We start from the raw sequence: 26,939 nt of genomic DNA on the forward strand, positions 1-26,939 counted from the left end.
GAAGAGGGAAGAGGAAAAGGGAGGCAGACAAGTGGGCAAGAGTAAGAGGCAGCCGATGAAGCAGGAGAAAAGAGAAAAGTCACGGGAACCCAAGCAGGTCTGCTGTGGAGGAAAAAAAACTATCCCACCAGGCTCTGGAGCACTGGTTCATTATCAGCCAGGGCTGTTGCTGTTAGTCGCTAAGTCGTGTCTGACTCTTTGCAACCCCCTGGACTGCAGCCTGCCGGGCTGCTTTGTCCATGGGATTTCCCAGGCAAGAACACTGGAGTGGGTTGCTATTTCCTCCTCCAGGGTATCTTCCCCACCCAGGGATAGAATCCATATCTTCTGCATTGGCAGGAGGATTCTTTACCACTGAGCCGCCTGGGAAGCCCATAGCACCCGGGTAGTAGCTAACATTTATGATCACAACCCTGAGAAATGAAAAAGTAATCCAACTGTATTCTGAGTACACTGGTTAAGAGAGCATGCCTATGGCTGATTCATGTTGATGTTTGATAGAAACCAACACAATACTGTAAAGCAATTATCCTTTAATTAAAAATAAATATATTTTTTTTAGAAGCTCAGAATGAAACCTTAAAAAAAAAAAGAAAGCATGCATATTAGTCCTACTTTTCTTATGTCCATTTGGATGGAAAGATTTCATTAAAGCGGCCAAAATATTTTTTTAAGTTTTGGTCCTTAAAGAAGTAAGTTACGTTCTGTCACTGGTTCTGTAAGTACCACAGTCAGTCAGGACTGGGAGCTCCTGTTGGTCAACAAGACTCTGCCTGGAGGGGAGGGGAATTTGGGGTGAGAATGCATACATGTATATGTATTGCTGTCCCCCTGAAACTATCACAACATTGTTAATCGGCTATACTCCAATACAAAATACAAAGTTTAATTAAAAAACAAAGATGAAGATTCTGTCTGGCCCTCTCTGCTCAGGGCTCAGGTAAGCATTCAATCAGAGATGAGAGTCCCATGGCTGCTGGGACCTCCTTCACACATGGCTGAGAAAGTAGGGGAAGCTAGGGAGCCCCTCTCCCCCAAAGCCAGTCCTGAGGAGCCCGAGACCTCATTCCCCAGCTCCCTGGAGGCCACGCTGAGAGCAGAACTACCACCACCTAACCCAAGGGGACCTTTGCTGTCCCCTGAGGGTCGCCCTCCCAGACTTCTCTAGAAGGAATCCTAATCAAAGTTGTCAGCAGATAATGTGCGAGGTTTCTCTATCTTCTTAAGCATGCGTGCTCAGTCGTGTCTGATCCTTTGCAACCCATGGACTTAGCCCGCCAGACTCCTCTGTCCATGCAATTCTCCAGACAAGAATACTGGAGTGGGTTGCCATTTCCTCCTCCAGGAGATCTTCCCGACCCAGGGATCAAACCCAAGTCTCCTGCATTGTTATGTGGATTCTTTACCACTGCACCCCCCGAAAAGCCCCCTATCTCCCTATGCCTGGTCCTAAATGGCTGTAGTCTGTTGCAGCCTAGAAAGGTAACAGAAAAAGTAAACGAAGCAAAAAGATGAGGCTCCATCACCACCACCATGGTTAGGCTTTACTAAGGATCTCAGAAAGCTCTGTAAAACCAGACGCTCACAGTTTGTGAGTCAGAACAAGACAGAAAGTACAGCACAAAGAGAGACCAAACTTTGAAACCCACACCACATCCGAATGGTGAAAACTTCTGCCCATTTTCTTTCTATGTGAACCTAAAATGTCCCCTGAATCCATCTCCCTCAGTCAGCTGAATTCATTCAACTGTTCCTTGTATATAATGTACTTGCCTGCTAATTTTCTATTATTTATGTTGTGTGTAAATGCCACTACATTGGCATAGCTGAACCAAAAATATCCGTGAGGTTTTTATTTATTTATTTTTTTCCATGAGGTTTTTAACTTACTTCTTATGGGGGGCAGGGGCAGAGGCAGGGAGGAACTACCATTTATAGAACATTTAGTATAATACAGACACTTCACATAGGTCTCCCTCATTTAACCTTGTAACAGCCCTCTAAGAGGGCCATCATTCCCATTTTACATATAAGAAAACTGAGGCTCAGAGAGGTTAAGTAAGCTGTGCAGAATTGCACAGCTAGCAAGTGTAGAAGCAGAGACCTGTTTCAGGAGCATTTGACCCTAACTCTGATGCCACCAATACCAATACCACCTTCTTGATGCTATCACCCGCAAAAGAGCTAAGCCAGGGACAGGGAAGACTGCTTCTGACTTCAGACAAGAACGCTCTTCCTTTTTGCCCTAACCCTGGCTGGCATTTCAGGGGCTGCCTTACATGATGAATGGGCTCAGGGCTCACACAAGATGTAATATGTCTTGATTTAGTGGGGCGCTTGATGGGTCGTCTGATTAAATTTTACTTGCAAAATTAATTCAGATTGTCTTGGCTGGGTGCTCCTGTCGCCCAGACGGCAGAGAGGCTGGGAAACTGTAAACAAGTGGTCAAGAGAAGAAGCTGGTGATGGTGGGAGTGCAGCGCCAGAGGCAGGTGACTTCATCAGCAGGAGGTACTGTTTTCTTCCACCAACGCAACCGAGCCCGCGTGAGCAGAGGGCAGGCAGCTGGGAGGGGCACCGTGCTGAACCAAGTCTCCATGGGAAGAGGGTTCTTTGTCCCACGGTGATGGTCAGAAGGTGTTAGCCGAGGGCAGAGGCCAGGGAGGCAAAATAACTTCGGAGGGCTCCTCCCAGTCCCTGAATCCTCTGTGGTCATAACACATGGCCCACACTGCTACAGCCAGGAGAGAAAGAGTCAGCCCGGACTCCTGAATGCTGTCAGCAGGCAGCTCCAAGAACACGGCCGATGGCCTTGCAGTCGGGGTTGATTTACACCTCAGACAGGCCACTTTGGCACAGCAGTAGTTGGAGGTCGGGCCCTCCTGAGAGCAGGCTGCTGTCTGTACCAGGCCGGCTCCAATGATGGAGTCAGCTCACACCAGGAAGAGGAGGTCCACTGGGAGGCGAGGTCCCCAGGACAGGGTCCCTGTGCCACCAGAGGGGATGGAGAGTGATGAATGAGCAGGAATCAGCGGCCAGTGCAGAGTGGAGAGAAATTCACACAGGGCTGGGAACGAGACTGCCGGTCACCATTAATGGAGGAGCACAGAGGAGATGAATTACTGTAATTATGAACCTATGGAGCACAGTTTTTTTTAAAGTGTCCTCCCGTGTATGTACACAGTAGGTGATGGGGGTGGGTTTTCCTCCTAAAACAAAGCACAGGGGTTTAAGCCCCAGATACTGAGGATATATGCAGAAACCTAGTGACTTTTAAAGAGTGAGTGAACCGAAAGGAAACCAGGAAGCTCCCAAAAAAAAGCAGGCACTGGATCCCTACCTCTTTGTGGAGTTGGCAGGAGGTAAGTGGAATCGATGGGGGTGAAGGGCGGAGGAGAGGGAGGTGCTGCCTCCTGGATGCCCTCTGTCTTCACCTTGTGAACCGGCCTGATCTGACTCCCATTTTAAATGTTTACTCTGCCAGCGCTGTGAAGGACAGGCTGTGGGGAGGGGGCGGGGTACACAGGAACAGGGAGCTGAAGAGAGAATGGTAGTTCCATCTAGGGCGATGGTGGCTAGCAGAAGTTGAAAGGTGATTAGATTTGGGGTCTGTTTTTCGGGTAGAACAAACAGGATTGTTGATGAATATGGATTGCAAGATAAAGAACCATCAATGAATGTATGGCTCAGACCGGCTGTACTGTTATGTACACCAAATGGAATGACCTTTCATTCTCCCAGGCTGACCCTGACTCCCCAGCAATCTCCCCTTCAATTTAAATCTTGACCTAGACCCACCCCTTTCAACTAGCTGATAATTTACTTTAATCCAAGTTAAATAGCCCTTTGTGTGCTGGCAGGGAAACTTAACCATCACCTGAAAATGTATTTCTATGAGAAAAACTGTTTTCAAGTAGCCAACAGCCAATTTATAAATAAACTGCCAGAAATATGACCTGTACGTAAGTGGGAACTGCCTGTATAAATGTTGTCATTGCCTAAACCGTCAAATTCAAGGCAAAGCAATTTCTGTTGCCTCCGAGATTAACGAGCCCAGCCCGGCTGCGCGACTGTGATTCTCGGTGGGTGGGGCCAGTTGTTGCTGTTCAGTCACTAAGTCATGTTCGACTCTCTGCGACTCCATGGACTGCAGCACGCCAGTCTCCCCTGTCCTTCCCTATCTCCCAGAGTTTGCTCAAATTGTGTCTATTGAGTCAGTGATGCCATCCAACCATCTGGTCCTCTGTCATCCCCTTCTCCTCCTGGCTTCAATCTTTCCCAGCATCAGGGTCTTTTCCAATGAGTCAGCTCTTCGAATCAGGTGGCCAAAGTATTGGAGCTTCAGCTTCAGCATCAATCCTTCTAATGAACATTCAGGGTTGATTTCTTTTAGGATTAGTTTGATAGTGACAAATGTGGGAAGAAGGCCCCAGGCCTCTCATGATGACTGAGCCTCTGGGGACAGAGGTAAAAGGGACTTGTAGACTTGATGCCACTCACAGCTTTCCTGAGAGGTACAAAGAGCCAGGGATAAAGGGCAGATCTTCTCTCTGCATCCCCTGTGCCCTGCCCACCCCACCACCTAGACGCTGGGTGCTGCTCAATTCTATTTGTCAAATAAAAAGCTACCCAGAAGGGAAAGTCAGGTGGACTGTGAGTGAGAAGGATGACTGCTGTGTACCTCTCAAGGCAACCTCAGCCCCAACCTGAATTCCACTGATGGCAGAGAAGAAGGTCTGGGAGCGTTGGCTGGGCGTACGGGGACGTAAGCAGACCTGGGTGGAAAGCTTTCTTAGCAACCTCGATGCAAATCAGAATTGGAGAAACACAAGCCAGACCCATGACTGCTGTGTCAGCTCCAGAGAGAAGCCTTTCCACCCTCATCTGGCCCAGCACCTCACTGTGGCTTCTGGTGCACCACCCAGTAATGAGAGCGCCCAGACCTAATGAATAAGCAGGAAGCTGCACGACGGGCTCTGCATTCAGAATCCCCACCAGCAAAAACCACCAGAAACTCAGACTGAGGCTGGAAATGTCTCCATTTGCAGGAGTGACACGTGGAGTCATGGGAAAGACCAGGAGATAGCGCATGGTCATTGGCTACCTGCACTTTGACCCAAGTGTGTGTGCGCTGAAGGACACATGGGCTGCAGAGAACCATCTCGGGCCCCCCAGGCAACTGAAGCAAGCACTCCGTCCAGCGGACCTCCGTGGACACCCCCCTTCCTTCCGCAACACTGGGTAGCAATGTGGATGCAGTCTTCCTGCCGCACCCTCAAACCCAGCAGATATTCCTCATCTGAAAGGAGGGCGAAAGGGGCTCGGGGCCATCTGAGCTCACTCGCAGGAGACTGGAAAGGAGGACGAAGCCAGGCCTCCCTGTGACTTCATGCCACTCAGCAGTTTGGGGAGTGGAGAAGCGAACCTGGGAGGAAAACAAAACCAAAGTGGAGACAGGATTTCTTGCAGGGGCCACAGGGGGAGATGCTGTGGTCCAGCCCTGACACCCGACCGCAACCCCAACACTGAAAGAGACGGCAGGACATGCTGTGAGACTGCAAAGGCCTTTATGGCAAGAATAATGAAGGAACTGCCCCTCTGATGAGCCAGGGCTCTTTTAGTGCATAAATTGTTTCTGCCAAGATATCGTGGGCTCCAAACCTCACACAATCTACAGAGCCTTCTGCAGTCCCACTGGGGCCTGACCCTAGGTTTTTTAATGTTAGATATTCATTCACTTTCCTTTTGTTCATGGTGCCTACAGATGCCTATAGTTCAAGGCTATTCCAGGGACTGTGTGTGTGTGTGTGTGTGTGTGTGTGTGTTTGACCCCTAACATTCTCCCCAGTGTCAGTGTCTGCATGCACCCAGCCCTGTCACGTCTGTGCCCCCTCCAAGCTGGTTTCTCTGTGTGAAAGCCTGGCCTGGACACTGTGGCCTGGACCTTCCTCAGCCCTATACCTCCCACTCCACCCCCAACTCTGCCAGCTTTGGGAAAACATGGTCTGCTCCAGTATGAAGAGAGAAATATCCGGGTACAAGAGACACGTGGGCAAGCAATCTACACTCACTTGCTTGTTCAGATTCCACAGAACACAGTCCTCATGACATGCCCCCTACATCTGGTCCCTGACCCCTTTTCACACCTCCTTCCTTCTCCGGGCACAAAGGGTCCTCTCTCTCACAGCTCCAGCCCCCTGGGGGAGCCAAGTGCTGTTTTCTGGTTCCGAACAGAACCCCCAAGTTCAGGTCCTAAGTTCCTTTCTCTGTTGCCTCTTGGAAAATTAACCCACTTCTCGTTTCTCTAGATCTGGGTCAAGTTGCCGCGCTTCTAATGCTGTTCATCCCTCTGACCCCACTCACTGCCTCCACTCCCTCCCCTTCCATCTTCACCCCACGTAACCAGTGACATCTAAAGTAACAATTCCAGCCTCCCGGGAGGGTTGGTCACTCCTGCTCTTCCCTCCTTTGGTTTCCAGGCACCACCTCTCCTGCATGTCTCCCTTTCAGTCACCCCCAAGGCTCCCCGACTCCCATCTGGAATGCTGACTCCCCCCGGTCTGATCTGATCGCTGGTCCTCTTCTCTCTCACATCACACCCTCTTCTGGGCAATCTCGTCTAAACCCTTCACCTGCTGCCCATTAGCTGATGATCCTAAATGTTTATCTCCAACATCTTTTCTATCTCAGAAGTTCTTGGACATGCATAATTATGGCTCCGTATAATCTCTCCCTTGCAAATGACCTCAGACTCTTTTCCCCTTCCACCCTCCTTCCATTCCCTGGGCTGAGTCCCCAGTCCGCCAGAATCCAACTCTCCGTCTTCTCCACGTCTGCACCTCAGGCACCGAACGTTTCGGGAGGCGACCAAAGAGCCAGGCTGACTGCTCGCACTTTAATTTTATAACCACAAGCTTCAGACAGGCACTCAGCATCACCCTGTACTCCTCCTACAGATCCCAGGTAAGGTCGCCCTACCCCCTGCTCTCAGACTCCTGTCTTCTACCCTCCCTCCTTCCTCAACAGCCCCTGGGACTCTCAGCCCCTTGCCTCACCCTGTAACCCACTAAGAAAACAAGGAAAGAGGAAACCCCTTAATTTCTCACCACCAAGTTGGCAGCCTTACCTCCTGTTCTCAAATTCTGTCATCCCTCCACTTCTGCTCCAGGAGAGGCCAAATCATTTGATTTCAAGCCCTCCCTTTCATTCAGGAAGAGATTCCCCCTCTCTCCTGTATTATCAATTTATCCCCCCTACACTAGATCATTTCCATCACTATTCACACACTCCGCCATCTCCTGCCTTTAAAAATAAAATGCCCTCCTTGAACCCACATCCCCCTCCAACCACAGCTCCATCACCTGCTCCTGGTCACAGCTCACCTCAAAGAAACTTCAGTGATCACACCCCTACCCCTCTCTTCCTGTTCACTCTTCAGTCACCTCAGTCTGGCTTATCGAGATCACCGATGACTGCCATGTTGCCAAATCCTGCAGATGCTTCTGTGTTCTTCTTCGCTGTGACACCCCCATCACTCCTGGATATAGCTGACCTCTCCTTCCTGGGTGCTGTGGCTCCACACTGCCTGGGCTCCTCTCCGTCTGGCCACTTTCTCTCTCCATCACTGGCTTCTCCATCTCTACCAGGCTCTAAGATTGGCAAACTTCAGGGCTCTGCCCTCAGCCCTCTTTTCTCCATCTCTGTATTTCCCCCCTACATGACTTTTTTCTTAACCACTGATGACACCCAAATTAACCCTGACCCTTGGCTTGGGCAAGAGACTGATATCCAACTGTTGACTTGTTAGGGCTGCTTAGTTGTCTGATTAGCTTCTTCAACAGAATCTGCTGAAAAGAGAAGTTCCAACCCGTCCCGCCCACCAACCCAACACTCCTCCAGCCCCGTTCCTCACCAGCATCACTAACAGCTCCATCCTCCTCCAGTCACTCCGGTCCTTCCAGTCCACCCACAGCAGTCTTGTTGATCCTGCACCAGCTACCCCAGGACTCTGCTGGCATCATCTGCCCACTCTGCCATGACCACCCGAGTTTAAGCCTCTCCTCCGCCCACCTGAACAGCTACAACAGCCTCTCGAGGAGTCCCCTGCTTCCACTCATGCCACTCAAGAGTCCATTCTCCACCGGCAGCCAGAGGCATCTTTTCAACATGTAAATGAGATCATGTGCTCCTCAGCTCAAAATCCTTTAATAGCTTTTCATTGCACTTGGAACCGAATCCATTGCAAGTGACAGAAAACCCAACTCAAACTGGCTTAAATGATAAAGACTAAATTATTGATAGCAAAATGTCTGAAGACCTCATATTTTCGCACCTCAATATCCAAGGGAGCCTTTTCTACCATGAAGGGCCCTGAAGGCCAGGAACGGCCCTGAATCTGACTGGCATTCTCTGACCCTGGGCATCTGTTCTCGTACAGGTTTCCCTGGTCTTCCCTCATTTCATGGCAGCTGCTTGTCCCAGATCCTCCTCTGCACCCCAGCTCCACCGGCTGCCCACAGCCACCCTCCTCAGCCTCTGCACATTCCAGTCCCAGGCTTCTGCTCTGAGCCCAGCAGCATCTTGTGGCAAATAACCTTTCCCAGGTGGCGCTAGTGGTAAAGAATCCGACTGGCAATTCTGGAGACATAAGAGATGTGGGTTCTATCCCTGGGTCATGAAGATCCCTTGGAGGAGGACATGGCAACCCACTCCAGTATTCTTGCCTGGAGAATCCCATGAACAGAGGGCCCTGGAGGGCTGCAGTCCATGGGGTCACAAAGAGTCCGACACGACTGAATCGACAGCGTGTGCAACCTTTCCAGGCTTAGGGTGGTGTTCACTGTGCCTCTCCCATCCTCTGTCTAACCGCAGGTCATTTTTAAAGGAAAAAAGACCTTTTTCATTTTTTAAAGATGATTTTCTTTTTTAATTTTTATTTTTTGGCTGCACCACACAGCATGTGGGATCCTAGTCCCCGGAACAAGGATCGAACCTGTGAGCCCTGCATTGGAAGCAGAGTCTTAACCACTGGACCACCATGGAAGTCCCAGAAAGAGAGCTTTAAAACATGGGCTGCTGCAGTTCCCATGAAGCTCCCTCTTTCTTGGTTCAACTTTGTGTCTGTTCACTGCTGCCATCTAACAATATCTCATGGGTGGATAGGGGGCATGTGTCTTCTGATAAGAAGCAGCCAAGAAAGAGAGCATCCTTCAGAACGTCCCCCCTCCCCCCGGCAGGGTCCAACAGCTGCCTAGGCCAAGCACTCACCCTTGCTTTTCCGACCAGCATCGTGTGGCCCCAGGTTCTGTGGCCTAGAATACTGGTTTGGAGTTGTGCTTCCGCTCAGAAGGCCTGGCCTCAAAGGAAAAAGCTTGGTGCTGCGACTCAGAGGGCCCTGGGGCTGGGGGACAGACGCCCAGGGACGGGCCTCTGCTCCAGGGCCGCACCCAGGTAGCAAGACTCCCTCTAACCCACAGCTGTGCATCCTCCACACTGCCATCAGCTCGTCCCAGAACGCCAACGGGATCACACTGTTCTCTCTCCTAGAACCCAGCAGCTGAGAAGAGAAAGTCTGAATCCCCTAGTAAGGCGATCAAGGAACCAGCTTGCTCCCATCTCCTCTCCTGTCAGCCTGCCATCCACCCAAGTGAGACATGCTGTCTCCGACCACCCTCCCTTTTCCATGCCGCCCACCTTCACTGTCTCTGCCTGGAGTCCCCTTGTTTTTACACCACATGGCTCCACCTTGTGCAGTTCTCACCTCCAGTGTCCCCCACATATCTCTGCTCATCCCCACCCCCATCAGAACTAGGGTTACCTGGGCATCCATATACTAGGTCCCCTTCTACACACCTGCCTTCTACAAACCAGCATTTAAACAACACGACACGAGGCGTATTCTCACACAACAGGGAGAACTCCTGGGTGCCAGGCAGGGCCTGGCAGTCTGGCAGCCTGAGCCAGCATCATGCTTCCAGCACCAGGTAACAGGAGATGACTCACGCAACGGCTTTGATCAGGACACCTGTGCGTGCACTTCCCAGGGTCTGGCCCCCATGTGTGCCCACCCACGGGGACCCTCTGGATTTACCCCAGCATAGGCCAAGCAGCCCCACTTGCCCCGGCAGGCGCCCAGCAGCAGTAGGCTGCAGATTCCCCAAGCACCCAGCACATTTATCCCGCTAATGAGAAGTTTCTTAAAGCTCTAACCAGGCTCTCTTCGTCAAGCAGATTCAGCAACAGATTCTTATAAAAAATAAATTCAGCACATTAAACCCAGATTTCAGCACATTAGTGGACCCATGGGAGGGGCCTGAATTTACCGAATATCAGGCAGTTGCTGTCTTTTAATTAAAAAATAATAATGATGAGCTCTTGTAATTTTTGGTCTCTCCCTAAGAAAGATTTTCTGATTTCCCATGCAAGATACTTTGATGGAAAAACCATATGTTTATGCTGGGACAAAACCCATGCCTGAGTGGCTGGAAATGGGGCTAATGCTTCCCCACTTGGTCTCACCAACTGCAACCGTCTCCTCCACCTATGTGATCACTGCCTTGAAAGTGTGTGTGAGACTGCGCGCCTGTTTAGGCGTCTGACCACCTCCAGTGATGCTGCCTGTGCCCCGCCCTCACGTCGCCACAGTATTTGTCCCTCTCTGTCCCTCCAGCCATCCGGCCACCTGCTGAGGTCACTGCTGCTAGGAGTCAGACACGCCTGAGGCAAGGTCACTGACCTCCGGAGCTCACAGTCTAAGTGCAAAGAGAGATGTCAAGACAAACGAGCACAGCCGCTAAAGGCCACAGTGGACGCAAGCCTGCGGTGTCCTGGGGGCAAGAAGAGGGGACCCTTTCTAGTAAAGGCTTCCAGAAGAGGCTTCATGGGGGAGATGGACACTGAGCTGGCTCCTGAGGATGGGGGCGGGAGGGGGTGCGAAAGGGACAGGTACTTCAAGTAGATGGGATGGCCATGCAAAAGGGATGGGGCGAGCCAAGCAGGAGCTCTGAGGGAATGGCACAGAGCCCAGGGGAGGGACGCAGGGCTCTGCATCCAAGAAGAGGCTTAAGCTAGATGGTTGGTCAGGCAATGCCAAGCCTCCCTCGTTGTTCCAAAGCTGTGTTCAGGCCCAGAACCTAGTGGTATTAAGGGTTGAGGTCATATTTGGTTCCTCTAGCAAGATTCTGAATCATCTTCTGGTATTTCTCTTTCATACCCAGTTCATGGAAGCCTGAAGCACTGCCCCAATCCCATCCATATTCATAATAACCCCAGAGTGGGGAGAGGACTCTGGGAGAGTTGGTGCCTGTGACTCAGAAAGGGGAGCGACACACTGGGTCAGGCACTTGGGGTTAATGATTATTAGACCAGCAGGTGCGGAAGCTACACACCCACAGCCTGGCGGGAAGCAGACACAGCCCCCAGGAAGTCCTCTGCCATCCCAGAAAGAACCGCTCCAGACCACTTGGTCTGTTCTCACATGGCTCACCCTCTCCCTACTCCTTCGCCCTCCTTGAAAATAGCCCTGATCATTTCTTCGGACCAGCTGCAGTCCTGAGAAATGCATGAGCACACCCACGTCCACAGGGGATGAAGCAGCTGAACCAGAACGGTCGTGTGGATGCCATAAGGCGTGGTTTTCAGAGAGGGGTACCGCCCGCAGACACCTCCCTTCTCCTCCACACACTGGCTCCCCTGGGAGGATGTCACCCCAAGGGACCCTGTTAGAAGCACAGGACAGGTCTGCCATGCCGCGGGGTCAACACCTGGAGAAGACTCTTAGCCACTGGCTACAGGGGCACTGAGGAGAGAAAGGGAGGGCACCCAGGCCATGAAGTGGGCAGCAGACCACGAAGCAGAGCCCAGGGGGGCTCACCCAGAGCCTCCACCCTTGATGGAGGGAGACTGTCCCTGCTGCTCCCGTGTGCGCATAGCCTCAACCGAGTGGAAAGCTCAGGATGGAGCACGCCTCTGGCTTTCAGTAACGCCTTCCCTGTCTTCATAAAGCCTGAGTTAAAGAACCACGAGATGTTGCTATCGAAAGATTCCTGAAACTGGTGGTCCCCACCTGACCACTATAATCACAATTGCTCCAGTCCCAAGTAGGCAAAATCCAGTAAACAGCTTCAACGCCTCCCTTTCCAATTCATTGCTGTTGCTATTTCACACAAGAAAGAGGAATTTAAGAGCCCGGGCCCTGGAGTCACTCTGTGCATATTAAAATCTCATCAATTCCTGGCTGTGTGACCTTTGCCAAGTTACTTAACCTCTCTGAGTCTGTTTTCCTCACACTCTAAAAAAAGGGTTAATGATAACAGTACCTCAAAGCCCTTAGTATAGTCCTTAATACACAGCATTCAGCACATCAGTTATGATTATTAATGTTATTATACATAGTAGAATTATGGGCGATTCCCACTCTCTTACATTTGCCTCACTGTATTTTAAACTCTCTTCAAAGAACATATATCATTTTATAATAAGAAAAAAATTATCTCAGGAAAAAAAACTTCAATTAAATTAATTCAATATAGTTTCAGCCAAAAGAACATTCTAAAGACTAGAGATAAGGTGATTTGGAGTGAGCAAAGCTCCATTTCTGGTGTGACTACGTAACGCACAGACGTGCTCTCGGCCCCTTTTTCAAAATGACTCCCAATGTCTCCTCATGACCCTGGCTGAAGAATTCTACCCGGAGGTGAAGCAGGGGACGCTGGGCCCCACCCCGGCTTCCAGCCAGGCTCAGAGCCTCTCTGGTTCGTTTACGCCTCTCTGGCTCAGAGGTGCATTCTCCAGCGGTGCCCAGACTCGCAGCTGGACTCCTGCAGCTGTGAGTTCTGACCCCGCCGCAGACATGCCATGTGGCCTTGGGCTAAGAGGGCAACCTCCCTGGTCCAGTTTCCCCATCTACACACTAGAGAAACAGGACCCTCCGGCAGAGGGCTGTTGTGCAGCTCCAGTGAGGCATGCGGGCACCCCGCCTGGCACTGGGAGGGAGCCTGGGTGCTCACCATCGCAGGTCCCCTCTCCCGAGTGCTGCATGGTGTCCTCTCCTTAGTCCATCTGTGAAATGGGCCACACATGGTTCCTCTATGACATCCTAAGTCTCCATGTCCAGCCCTGACCCCTCTCCTCCTTTAGGACCAGAGCTCTGGTGACCCACAGGACGACCTCCTTCCTTGTTTTCCCTCATACATCAAACTCAGCCTGTTCCAAACCCAAGGAAATATCAGCAAAGAGGGACACAGCTTCCTCGTAACAGCTGTGCTGCAACTGTTCCAGTCTTCACATTTAAAGGGCATTTTTCTTGATACCTACCCAGTTGTGGCCATTTGGGTTGAAAGGGCCTCACCAAATCAATTTAACACATTTTATTAAAGGTTTACTCAAAAGGTCCATTCAGAAATGAAGACGAGCTCACCTGCACTCAAGAAATACTTAGTCTTGGGACTTCCCTGGTCCAGAGGCTAAGACTCCACACTCCCAATTCCAGGGACCCAGGTTCCATCCCTGGTCAGGGAACTAGATCCCACACACCTCAACTAAAGATCCAGCATGCCGCAACTGAGACCTGGAGCTGACAAATAAACAAATAATAAATAAAATAAGTTTGTGGGTTTTTTTTTTCTTTTTAGGAGAAATACCTCGTCCTGGTGAAATAAACACAGGAATAAATGGTTTGAAAACACTGAGTGGTAGGTGCTCCAGTAAACCTGTTTAAAGCTTGATGCTGGCTCAAAACAGAGGCCACAGTGACAAAGAATCCGCCTGCCAATGCAGGAGATGCAAGAGATGCACATTCGATCCCTGGGTTGGCAAGATTCCCTGGAGAAGGAGACGGCAACCCATTCTAGTATCCTTCATGGAAAACCCCATGGACAGAGAAGCCTGGTGGGCTGCAGTCCACGAGGTCACAAAGAGTTGGACGTGAATGACAGACTGAGCATGCATGTACACAAAAGAGGGGACGACTGGCTCTGTCCACGGGGAGGGGATCAGCAAAAGCTTGAACTGGCTGTTGAAGGATGAATAGGAGGTTGGCAGATGGGCAAGGAGGCAAAGACAGACAGAACAGCCTCGGCAAAGGCCCTGAACCGTGAACTACCGCAGCATGTCCAGAGAAGCTGCACCTGGATCCGGTGCCTGGTCCCCAGGTTTGGGGGAGGTGCAAGGGTCTCCCGGCACACCAACAAGTGGTGCTTTGTATTTCTGAGACCACAGCCCTCTTTGAGAATCTTATGGACACTATCAACCTTGTACCTCAAAGGGACAGATTCACTTGGGACTTCCCGGTGGTCCAGTGCTTCAGACTCTGCGCCTCCACTGCAGAGGGCATGGGTTCAATCCCTGGACAGGGAATTAAAATCCTGATGCCGCATGCATGCGTGCTAAATCACTTCAGTCGTGTCCTACTCTCTGCAGCCCTGTGGACCGTAACCCATCAGGCTCCTCTGTCCATGAGATTCTCCAGGCAAGAATACCAGAGTGGGTTGCCATGCCTTCCTCCAGGGGATCTTCCTGACCCAGGGATTGAACCCATGTCTTAAGTCTCCTGCATTGGCAGATGGGTTCTTTACCACTAGCGCCACCTGGGAAGCGCTGCATCCCACCGAGTGCCGCAAGATATGGCCAAAAAAATTAAAATTAAAGGCATAGTGTCACAAACTTGCATCCAACTCCAGAGTCTTCCTAGCTCTGGACTCTACCCATGACCCCTGCACATTTAGGACATCCAGGTATTGAACCCTGGGTGAGCACCCTCAAGAAGAAACCTGGTAATAGGCGCTCAGCCCCTGCACTCCAAGGTGTGGGTTATTCTGCCCTAGAAGCATCCTGACACACTTAACTACCATTAAAGCCACCCTGCTCTTTCCCAGCCACCTGAATAGGTGGGCAAGACCTTCAGTGATCTGTGCCCAGAGGTCAGGAAGAGCCTCCAACGAGCCCGGGGTTACCATCATTCCCAAAGGTACTCCCCGCCCAGGAAACACTCCATTCCTTGCCCATCCATCCCACCCCTTTCTGCTGCCAGCTTCCCCACCAGTGAGAGTCAGAGTCACAGCCCCACAGTAACTTGATTATTTAAAAACTGCTTTGGCAGGCAACCTTGAGAAGGAGTTCAGAAGCCAAGCAGGTTGGAGCTGCAGGCTCCTCTTTACCTGGCTGCCTCCTTTCCCGTCAGGGAACCCACTCACCCTCCTGGTGCAGAGACCCAGTGTCGGGCTCCCAGTGGAGGCATCTGGTTGATGTGTCTGGTGACCCTGTTCAGCAGAGAAAAGCTGACATGGCTTTAAATATTTAACCACTTTAAATATGTGGTAATGATAATAACTTCACCGATGGCAGCTTGACTTAAGCTCCAGATCAAATAAGATCTGTTGAAGCCAAAGTACTTCCAATTCAATCCCTGGCCAGCTTCCCTCACAGTTGAGAGCCACGAGGGACAGCTGTGTATCCCAGACAGAGCACTGGACTTGGAGTCCACCTGCAAAGAGGGGCAGATAGCACTCCTTCCCACTGTGCTATTGTGAAAAGCATGAGATCATGTTTGCAAAAATGCTTCCTTTGGTGACCTATTATTCAGTGGAGATAGACACAAGGGATGACTATCACTGAGAATTTAAGATGCTCCCCACTCATCCGAAGGTTCCACCCTGTGATATGCCACGCCTCTCACCTGGTACCTCTTTAAGATAGCGGGAACAGGGACTTCCCTGCTGGTCTGGTTAAGACTCCAGGCTCCTGATGCAGGAGGTACGGGTTCCACCCCTAGTTGGGAAACTGAGATCCTGATGTTAGGATCTTAGCCAAAATTAGCATCACAGCCTAAAACTAAATAAATAAATAAAAGAAAAAGAGGTGGGAGGAAACAAACCAAAAAAGAAAGATAGCCAGAACACAGGCCCGGGACTATCCCATGGGCCCCTGGAAGCCACCTTAGCACTGGTAAAGGGGCTGGACTCTCCTTCCACAGGGACAGCTTCCTCAGGGTGCTATCCCCTAAGCAGAGTGTCCCGGGCACTACCTCTGACCTTAGGGAGTCTACCTCCACGGAGAAGCCTGGCGGAGCACCTCTCACCTGCTCTGGACGTGGCTCTGGTCTGGATGATCCCAGTGCTGCTTGCCTGCCCTTGAACAGAATTCCCCAGTCTGGGGAGTAAGGACAGAAGAAACCTCATCTGACTCATGGACCGCTGAGGATGCTGGCCTTCTCTCTGATGCCTCCGTTGGGAGGACCCTAGCCCATCCTGGGATGCACTCAGAGCCCCAAGCTCTGGCTGGTATCATCAGAATTGTCCTGCAGACTTCCTGGGATTGCCTTGACTCACAACTGGAGAAACGCAATCTCTTTTTCCTCCTGACTTCCTTCTCCTCTGGAGTGATCTGGGTGGTTGAGCAGGAGGGCTTGCCAGTTTAAAAGTCTCAGATAAACAGTGTACTCCAGCACCTGGCCCACCTCTGCACTTGAAGAGAACAGACCTGAGGCAGTCGGCTCAGACAGCTCTAAGTGGCAAGGAAGCCAACAGTGCTGGCTATTGCAATACACACAATCTCATTACTAATGTGAAAATTGGTGCCAACTTAGGGAGAAAGAAAAGGGAAATCTGCTTGGAATGTTAAGTCCCAAGGATCTGGAGTGGTTGGATGGGCCGGTCCTGAGAGAGTGGGCCTTTATAACATAGACTTCATGGGAAGGGAATCAGACAGAAGGGAATCTGGTGCACCAGAGTCAGGTGCTGTTGGAGGTAGGGGGTGTCACCTGGACATTTTCTACTTCTCAGAATAAGCACCCACCTGTAAGTAACTCCTGTGCCCTACCCCTTCTTCTCAAGAGGAAACAAATCTCAAGAAACACACCCCTCCCCACTGGCCTGGTACCAAACCTGTCTGGAGAAGCAAAGGTGCTTAGGGACAGGCACGTGTCTGGAGGGATGTGTTGAAGCTTCTGAGACCGTGAGTGGGGTCGATACCCAGGCTTCTTCCTAGCTCTAAAGAAATCCTTGGGACTTCCCTGGTGGTCCAGGGGTTGAGAGTCCTGCCAGTCCAGGGGACACAGGTTTGATCTCTGGTCTGGGAAGATCCCACATGCCTGCCGGGCAACTAAGCTGGCATGCCACAGCTACTGAGCCTACATGCCCTAGAATCCGTGCTCCACAACAGGAGAAGCCCCCATCAACACAACTAGAGAAAGTCCACTAGCAGCAACAAAGACCCAGCACACTGAAAAATGAATAATTTTTTTTAATTTAAAAAAAGAAATCCTTCTGCTCTCCTTAGAGCTATGTGATATATGAAAGTCTGTGGCTATGACCGCAAAACACACTTTTGTTTATTAAGGCTAAATAATTAAGACCAGGTTTCTATTTAAATGTTGGCCTTGGCCATAAATCATGAGCTCCCTCTGTGGTTCTCCTCACTGGATGATGCATAGATACAGACCCCTGCCCTCCACCCTGGGTCCTTCCCCTTAACAAGGAAAACTCACTCAAAGGTTTGTTTTTGGTAAAGAACAAGTGAGTATGCATTCCAGCCCATACGCAGAAGAGCACATATTTATTCTACTGCAGATTCACTCATTCATTATTGAGCAGCTACTTTGTGTGTGGCAAAGGGCCAGGACTGAGGCTATAAAGGAACGCAGGCAGAGTGTGCTGGGGGAGGGGGTACCAACGCCCACCCAGGGTGCAGTTGGGGGTACGAATGCCCATCCAGGGTGCAGTCCAAGCAGCAGCGCGCTGATGGAAGCAGGTACCACGGACTTGGAGACCAGAGAAGAAGCAGTGATTAATTCTGCCTTGGGCTTTGGCAGAAGGCATTTGCATTTGCTTCCTTCACTGTGAGTTTCCAGGTAGGACTCCCCCAGGCAGTACAGCAGCTGCTCCGCTGAGATCTCAGTCACCACATTTGTACACACTCAGCTGCCTTCTCTCCGTGTCCAATAAAGAGCAAGGCAGCAGTGCTAGTCAGGATGGTGAGAGTTTATTTAGAGGCTTGCTGTGTGGCCGGAACTCATGAAGCATCTGGACATCCCCACCTAGGAGTCCCCTGCCTGATCACAACCCAAATGTCCTCCTGCCTCACAGTCTCTTGTTTCTAAAGAAACTGCTGGCCACGTAAGGAGGGGATCCTGAAACTGCGGAAAGGAAAAGGAGGTGTCCCCTCTGACTGGGGATGGGGCAAAGAATATGGGACAGTGACGCAGTTAAGTAAGGATCTTTCTCCTCGAACCATGCTGCAGACCTTCCAGGGTCTGAAGCATTCACCCTGAATCTTCTCGTCCACCTTCCTGCAGTCCACTGGCCATCTCACCAGCTGGCTCCCAAAGGTACTGCGGTTTTAATCAACCTATCTCGGAGTGAGGCACTCAGTAATGAGCACAGGGTGGCCCCCCTACCTGGCTCGAGCATGATCTACTTAGGGGGCGGGGTTTGGGCACATTCCCTTTGCCTGAACACATGGTCCTTTCCTCAGATTGCACTGGGGCTACAAGGAGCTCATGTCAGCCCCATCTCCAAGTCCTTTGCCCCTCACAAGGCCAACTCGGGTCTCCTCATTCTGTGTTCATGTAATTGATTTTTTTAAAAATCTGGATGTGAGACTTCGAGTAGTTAATTCCATGGGCTTGGCTTTGGCCCACTGTTCTGCCCATCAGTCATCCCACATAGCAATTAAGTCACCTAGTGGAGTGGCTCTTCTCCCTGCCTGATAATCTGCCTTCTCTCTCTTCATCCAGGACATCCAGAGACATGCCACCCAGGACAGGCCCAAGGATGACACCCTTGGCACTACAGGAAGGGCTCAGTTACTCTTCATCATGAAAACACGTGGGGAACTGAATGAAAGCCCAGACAAAGGTGAGTTTTCTCTGGGTCCACCTTAATTCTTAATCAACACTCTGGATTCAATTATTTAACCCGCTATGAATCTACCTGTCTGTATATCAGGACTATAACAGCATTTCATCTAATTTGCCGAAGAAATGATGCTTTCAAACTATAGCGCTGGAGAAGACTCTTGAGAGTCCCTTAAACAGTAAGGTGATCAAACCAGTCGATCCTAAAGGAAATCAACCCTGAATATTCATTGGAAGGACTGATGCTAAAGCTGAAATGCCAATACTTTGGCCACCTAATGCGAAGAGCTGACTCACTGGAAAAGACACTGATGCGGGGAAAGACTGAAGGCAGGAAGATAAGGGGGTGACAGAGGATGAGATGGCTAGACAGCATCACCAACTCAATGGACATGAATCTGAGCAAACTCTGGGAGATAATGAAGGACAGAGGAGCCTGGTGTGCTGCAGTCCATGGGGGTCACAAAGAGTCAGACGTGACTTAATGACTGAACAACAAGAATCGTATTCCTAAAACACAGTCAAGACTTGGCTCAAAGCTCTGTGAAGTTAAGACACCGTGTCTAAGATACTTAGACACAGTTAAGTTTTTGGAACAACAAAAAAAAGAAAAGATGAGGTTGACTTGGCTTGCTCTTCATGAGCACTGCCAGCCCCAGTGAACACCTCTGTTTTCCCAGAGCTCAAAAACCATCTGCTCCACATGCTCTTCCAAAATATTGGAGGAAAATGGCCTAACACTTATTGCTTCATAATATTCTTTAATCTACCTTTTTCTTCTTTGTGAAAACATCTGCCTGTCTTCAGACTTCTGGCACCTCTCCGACTCTCCAGGCAATTTCTCGGCACGATGCTTCTAGAATCACATTGATAATCGTCCGCAGCTCCCCTAAGAATGACTCTGTGGTTACCTTTGTTTGTCATCATCTCAGATTGATCCCTAGCCTTGGCCCAAGAAGGTATAAAGGCAGCCCTTGGTCAGGAGCAGCCAGTCAAGCTTGCTAATACCGCATTCAAGTGCATTCATGCCTGCCGCCGAGAAATAAAAATGATGCCCGCTGATTGGAGGTCGGTTATAGCATCAGTTTCATAACTTGACGACTGCTCATTACGTGTGGCAGTGTGCATGGATATGTGTACCCAAAGCATTCAGCATTCATTGGGTTCCTGCTATAATAATAATAGTTAATGTTCATGTCACTTACTATGCTCAGGTACTAAGTGCTTCGTATATTTTACTCGTTTAATCCTCGCTCCAGCCCTGTGAGGTGAATACTCTCATTATCTCCTCTTTACAGCAAACAGAAGCACACAGCTGGAAGTGGTACAGCTGGGATCGGAATCCAAGCAGCCTGGCCCCCGAGTTTGGGCTCTCAACTACCGTTCTCTCTTATTAGGCATGTTTGCTTATATCAGTAAGATGTCATCCCAAGACTTCCACTTCATTTCCTTCAATCTACCAGCACACCTCACATTCCTTACATCTGGGTACTCCTCATCATTCCCTGAATGTTCCATGTACTTTCATAACACTCGTGCCTCTGTTCATGTTATTGGCTCTGCCTGGAATCTCCTTTCTCCTCTTCCCCACGGAGAAAACTCCTATTCATCCTTCAAAGCCCAGTTCAATGTCATCTGTTCAGTGAAGCATGTCCTATTCCCATCCTGGATAGAATCATTTATTCCCTCCCTTCTGATCCTATAGCAAGTTGTTTGCACTACACAATATCTTAACTGGCTAGATCAGGCTTTATAAATAGTGCAAGATTCTGAAACAGGGATGTAGGGGCCAGGCAGCTGACAAAAAAACCGCAAGAAAAAAGCTTGCAGGTTATCTGGGGCTTAGTCATTCATTCAATAGATACTTATTTAATGCTAATTGTATACCAGGCAGTACTTCAGATACCGGGGATTGAGCAGTGAACAAAACACAGAAATCCCTGTCCTCATGGAGCTCACATTCTGGGGGGGCTGGAAAATAAACAACACAAATAAGTAAACATATTAGAAGCGTTGTGTTACTCACTCAGTCGTGTCCGACTCTTTGCGATCCCATGGACTGTAGCTCACCAGGCTCCTGTGGCCATGGGATTCTCCAGGAATACTGGAGTGGGTTGCCATTCCCTTCTCCAGGGGATCTTCCCCACCTAGGGATCGAACCTGGGTCTTGTGCATTGCAGGCAGATTCTTTACCACCTGAGCCACAAGGGAAGCCCCAAAACATATTAGAAGGTAGTAAGAAAGAGGTAGTAAGGAAAAAAGAGGGGCAGGGGCAGAGAGTACAGGGGAAGGACAGGAATGTTTTGCAATGGAATCCTTATCTCTGAGACTTAACGCTTGGTTGCCACTACACAGTACCAACCAGAACAGCATAGACAGTGTTCCTTTTCCCACGGAACTTGGCCAGCGCTTCAGAGGAAAAGCAGGCCCCTCAGCTGCCTCACTCTTACCTCTAGCAGTGGTGATAAGGAGCCAAGGAGCCAATAGGAGCCAAGACTACCCTATTGATCTGAGGCTGACACAGATGAGAAGGACCAGCCAACAGAACCACTGGAAAGGACACACAGCTGCAGTGGTCACAGCTAGCAGTAACTACACTTGACACTCACGCGGAGCAGTCCGCCGAATCCTCCCAGGTTTATAAGGTGAGGGCTGTTGTCATCCCCCTTGTGCAGATGAGGCCACTGAAGCTTGGAGAGGTTAAGCATCCTAATCAACAACCCGTGGAGTCCACATGCCAGGACTGGGGCTCAAACACACGTCTCTCTGACTTCGGGGCCACTAAACCCCACAAGTCATTAGTCTTGAGCTGCAGCAGCCAGGAGTTCTGTTCTCTGCATCCCCAAAATATGCCTGAGAACAGAGACAAAGCAGGGGAAGACTCTCAAAACCGAGCCCTGCTCCAAAGATGGGCCTGGCTGGTCCTGTATGACAGCTGGGCTCCTGGACCAGATATTCACTTCCGTGGCTAGAATGAGGGGCGTGATGGAGGGCAGGGGCTCCAGAACCGGACCTGACTGGATGCTTCCCTCCTGGGCTTCCCTCCAGACCTCTGTGAGCATGTCTCAGCCTTCCCTGCTGGGGAAGAGGGTTTCTCCACGTCCCTCGTGGTACATCCAGGTTACAGCACAGGTGTATTTACCCAAGTGTAGGTCTGGCTGCCCACCTGTGGCCCCTCCCTCAAGTCACACCTGGCTCCACAGGGCCACACGGCTCCTGATCATTGTTTCAATTTTTCCCAAACCAGTACCAACTCCAGGATGTGCACCTCCGCCCTCCTCCCCTGCCTACTAATGCCCATCACTCCCTCAATTTCTGAACCTCTGAAAGCAGTGGTTCCCTCTACCATCTGCCCTGACTGGCCTGAAACCCATGGCTAATTACTGCAGTAACCGTGACCCTGAGCCCACCTATTCCCCTGGCGTTGGATCACCCCGCCCTACCAAACCCCAACTGGCCAGGTTCTTCCCTCCTGCCTCCACACTAGCTTCAACCCTGACCTATCGTCCCAGTTTGCCCGGGAGCATCCTGGGCTTAGTCCTGAGCCTGGGGAGATCCTGAGTTCTAGGCATACAGAATGGTTGGTCACTCTCTCCTCCCCTCTTCACTATAAACCGTGCCCAGGTCTCCCAAAGGTTGGAGAGGCTTCCCAGGGATCCCTGCCCCTGCCCAGGGCTCTCCTGGTCTCTCCTCCCTTCCCTAACAAAGCTACCAAAACCACCTGTTACAGGTCCTCTCTCATCCCGTCCAACATTCCTGCATGGCTGCAACCGGTTGCAATCACCTCCACCCTGTGTCCCCCCAAGTCTTCTCCCTGCAAGGTCCCTAGGGACCCCCAAGTTGCCAAATCGCTAAGCACAGCCTGCCCTTGCCTTGCTTACTGTACCTTTCTGCCGCACGCCACCCTGGATCGTTTCTCCACTTCTACTGAGGTTTCTGCGACCCCTTTTTCTCTCTCTCTCCAGGCTGTCCTTCTAACTCTGGCTCCTTCCTCTGGTCCTTATCACAGACTCAGGCCCTCGGTGTGGGCAGGCTTCAGAAGCCCGGCACCAGCCCTCCTCTCTTCTGACATTAAATGTTCAAGGAGAGCTCATCCAAATCCATGTACCGTCTATGTGCTCCAGTTCCAGAATCTGCATCTCCAGCCCTTGCCTCTCTCCTGGGCTCTGGGTGTACATTCACTGGACATCATGTGGATATCCTTCAGTCACTTCAAATCAGCGAGTCTAAAACAGAACTGATTCCATCACTTGAACTGCCATGTAGTCCTCCCCTGTTCACCCCGTCTCGTGAATGACTCCCAGCCGCCCTACACGAAGACTCTGAGATGACAAATGCTGGCGAAGATGCGGAGAAAAGGGAACCCTTGTGCACTGCTGGTGGAATTATAAATTGGTGCAGCCACTGTGGAAAACAGTATGGAGGTTCCTCAAAAAATTAAATATAGAACGACCATCTGATCCAGCAAATTCACTTCTGGGAATACATCCAAAGGAAATGAAAACACTATGTCAAAGAGATATCTGCACCCCCACGTCCACAGTGGCATTATTCACAAGAGCCAAGACATGGAAACAATCATAAGTGTCCACCAATGGATAAATAGATAAAGCATATGGATGTGGCATATATGATGTATGACCGAATCACTCTGCTGTACACCTGAAACCAACACAACATTGTAAACCAGCTATATTTCAGCAGAAAAGACGTAGCGTATATAGACAATGGAATATTATTCAGCCATAACAAAAACAACAGAGAAATCCTGCCACTTGTGACCAGTGGATGGACTCTGAGGGCATTTTACTAAGTGAAATGAGTCAGACAGAAAGAAACAAAAACTGTATGATCTCACTTATACGTGGAATCTAAACAACAAACAAACCGAATTTAGAGAAAAAGAAGTCAGATTTGTGGTTACCAGAGGTGGGGGAGGGCGGAGAGGTGTTGGGAAAAAATGGTCACGGGTACAAACTTTCAGTTATAAGATAAACCAGCAGTGGGGACGTGATGTACAACATGAGGACTAGCTAACACCGCTGAATGAGATACAGGCAAGCTGGAAAGAGTACACCCTCTGGATTTAAGTTAAAAAGTTCTGGATTTAAGGAAAAATTTTTTTCCATTTTTCCTTTTTCTTTTTATTGTATCTATACAAGACTATGGATGCTAACTAAACTTGCTGCAGTAATCATCTCATAATATATGCATGATATATCCTTGGAAGAAAAGTTATGACCAACCTAGACAGCACATTAAAAAGCAGAGACACTACTTCGCCGACAAAGGTCCATCTAGTCAAAGCTATGGTTTTTCCAGTAGTCATGTATGGATGTGAGAGTTGGACTATAAAGCTGAGTGCTGAAGAATTGGTGCTTTTGAACTGTGGTGTTGGAGAAGACTCTTGAGAGTCCCTTGGACTGCAAGAGATCCAATCAGTCCATCCTAAAGGAGATCAGTCCTGGTGTTCATTGGAAGGACTGATGCTGAAGCTAAAATTCCAATACTTTGGCCACCAGATGCGAAGAACTAACTCATTGGAAAAGACCCTGATGCTGGGAAAGACTGAAGGTGGGAGAAGGGGACGACAGAGGATGAGATGGTGGATGGCATCACCGACTCAATGGACATGAGTTTGAGCAAACTCCAGGAGTTGGTGATGGACAGGGAAGCCTGGCGTGCTGCACTCCGTGGGGTCGCAAAGAGTCGGACACGACTGAGCAACTGAACTGAATTGAACTGAATATATGCAAGTTAAACTGTTGTGCTGTACTCCTTAAATGAATACAGTGATTATATATCAATTATATCTCAATAAAACTGAGAAAAAAAAACCTCTTGTCTTATTGAAATAACTCCTATTAAGAATTCTGTAGCCAGTAACACTTACAGTCACATTTAGAAGGTATATGAGTTTAGTTTTAGTGAGTTAAGTGAGTTTCAACACACATCTTCTTCTGTGTTTTGGAAATTTTGCTATCAAGAAATTAATGCTAGTGAGCCAATGGTCTATCAACTGACAGTCTTCAAGATTCCTGCCACATCTGAGTCTTCTAATCAGCAGAATCAACACGCTGCAACTAGAAAGGATTCCTTTCTCGTTTCAGGGAATATGAGTCATTCTATGATAAAGATATTTTTATTGATTTGGGAACTGTGATATTGCGATTTATAATAAATATATATTTGGTCTTCGTCACCATTTCTGGCACAGAGCTCCTAAAACCCCTGGAATCTCCTAAGTGATGAGAGTGATAAAGTGTCTATTGTTTCGTTAATGACGTGACTTCTGGACCTCCCCTGGGGATGGGGACTGGTTGCCAGGAGATCCAACCACATGATTAGATGGTTCTGGGAGAGGAGAGGGACTGGCGGCTGAATCAATTGCCAATAGCCAAGGATTTAATCAATCAATCATGACTATGCAATATAATCTCCATAAAAACCCGAAAGGACAGGATTCAGAGAGCTGCCAGGTTGGTGAACACGAGGAGACTTGTGGGGAGCAACACCCCCGTGGAGGGCATGGAAACCCCCCACTCTTCCCCGGTACCTTGTCCTCTCCATCTCTTCCATCTGGCTGTTCCTGAGTTATATTCTTTACCGGGTAATCTGGTAAGAAAAATGTTTCCTGAGTTCTGTGAGCCACTCTAGCAAAATCATCGACCCCAAGGAGGAGGTGGTGGGAACCTCTGATTTATAGCCCATCAGCCATCCTGAGTTAGAGGCAGCGGTGGGACCCTCTATCCTTTAGCCAGTGGGTCAGAAGCACAGGTCATTACCTGGGTGTGATGCCAGCGTCTGAAGTGGAAGATGCTCTTGGGGGATTGAGCCCTTCACCTGGGGAATCTGATTCTAGACCATGGTAGATGGTGCCAGGATTGAGCTGAATTCTTGAATACCCTTTTGATGTCTGAGAATTGCCTGGTGCTATGAGGGAAAACCCCTCCTGCACACATTGGAAACTGGCCTCAGAACACCAAAAGAGAAACTGTAATAGGTAATAATTTGACTTTTCTATTTTTTGGCCATGCCATGCGGCATGTGGGATCTAGTTCACCTACCAGGGATTGGACTCGTACCCTCTGCATTGGAAGCGCAGTCTTAACCACTGGATCACCAGGGGAGTCCCAATAATTTAACTTTTGATGCGACTTTACAAAAATAAAATTCTGCAACCTTTGGTGAAAAAAAAAAAAGGAACCTCAGAATCATCTAAACCCCGCCTTCACCCACCACCCCTCGCCCTCATTCGAGCACCCCCTGAGTGTCCTGCACATTCTGCCTCCTCATGCTTCTGGAGCCCATGCTCATCTGTGCACCCCGGTTCCCCCGCCTGAGCCAGCCCCCAGCCCTCCTCGTAGGGTCACGGCCCCACTCAGCAACTGCTCTCCATACCTCCACTCTGGATCAAGCCCCATCCATCCTCCACACAGCAGCCAGAGTGATAAATTCTAAAAACAAACCCGATCAAGCTATTCCTCAATTTACAATTTCTCAGTGGCTCTCTGTAGCTTTCAGGATAAAGGTAAAATTTTTCCATGTACTCACCTAAGACCCTCCACAATCTGGTTCAGCAAGGACACCCCAAGTCTTGGTGTGACATCCCTGGAACAGACACAGAGGCAGCAAAATGCTGAAGGAGCCAGCAGCCCTGAATCAGACGCCTGAGTCCATGGCTCCAGTCCCTTCACTAGGACAGGTGAGATCCAGGCTCCACGCCTCAGTCATTAAAGGAGATGCCAATGGCATCTGCGTGTGGGGTTGTTATAAGGACTAAACTAGATAAGCCAAGAAAAGCCCTTGGACACTGCCTGATGCTGAGTGAGTCTCAATATATTATCATCACTGTAATGACTATCAGTTCCTCTCAGCTACCTCTTTAGGAGCCCCGCTGTTACCCACTGCTTCCTCTGCCTGGGGTGCCCTTTGCCAGGCTAACTCTTCCTTGTCTTCTGAATGAAGAGCTCAAGCTGCTTTGCAGGCACTGTTCCTCTTCCACGAAGCCTTTCCTGCCACCCACATCTGATTTCAATGTCCTCTCAGTGTCCCCATGGCCCCCTGCCTTGACCATCATGCTGCACTG

General features: G+C 49.8%; 1 protein-coding gene across 1 annotated transcript in view; it reads right to left on the minus strand.

The window, feature by feature from the left end:
- GRIK4 (glutamate ionotropic receptor kainate type subunit 4) overlaps nucleotides 1-26,939 on the minus strand; it is a 502,860-nt gene that overhangs the window by 456,807 nt on the left and 19,114 nt on the right.

This window comes from Bos indicus x Bos taurus, chromosome 15 (genome assembly GCF_003369695.1).
Source record: "Bos indicus x Bos taurus breed Angus x Brahman F1 hybrid chromosome 15, Bos_hybrid_MaternalHap_v2.0, whole genome shotgun sequence".
Taxonomy (NCBI): Eukaryota; Metazoa; Chordata; class Mammalia; order Artiodactyla; family Bovidae; genus Bos; species Bos indicus x Bos taurus.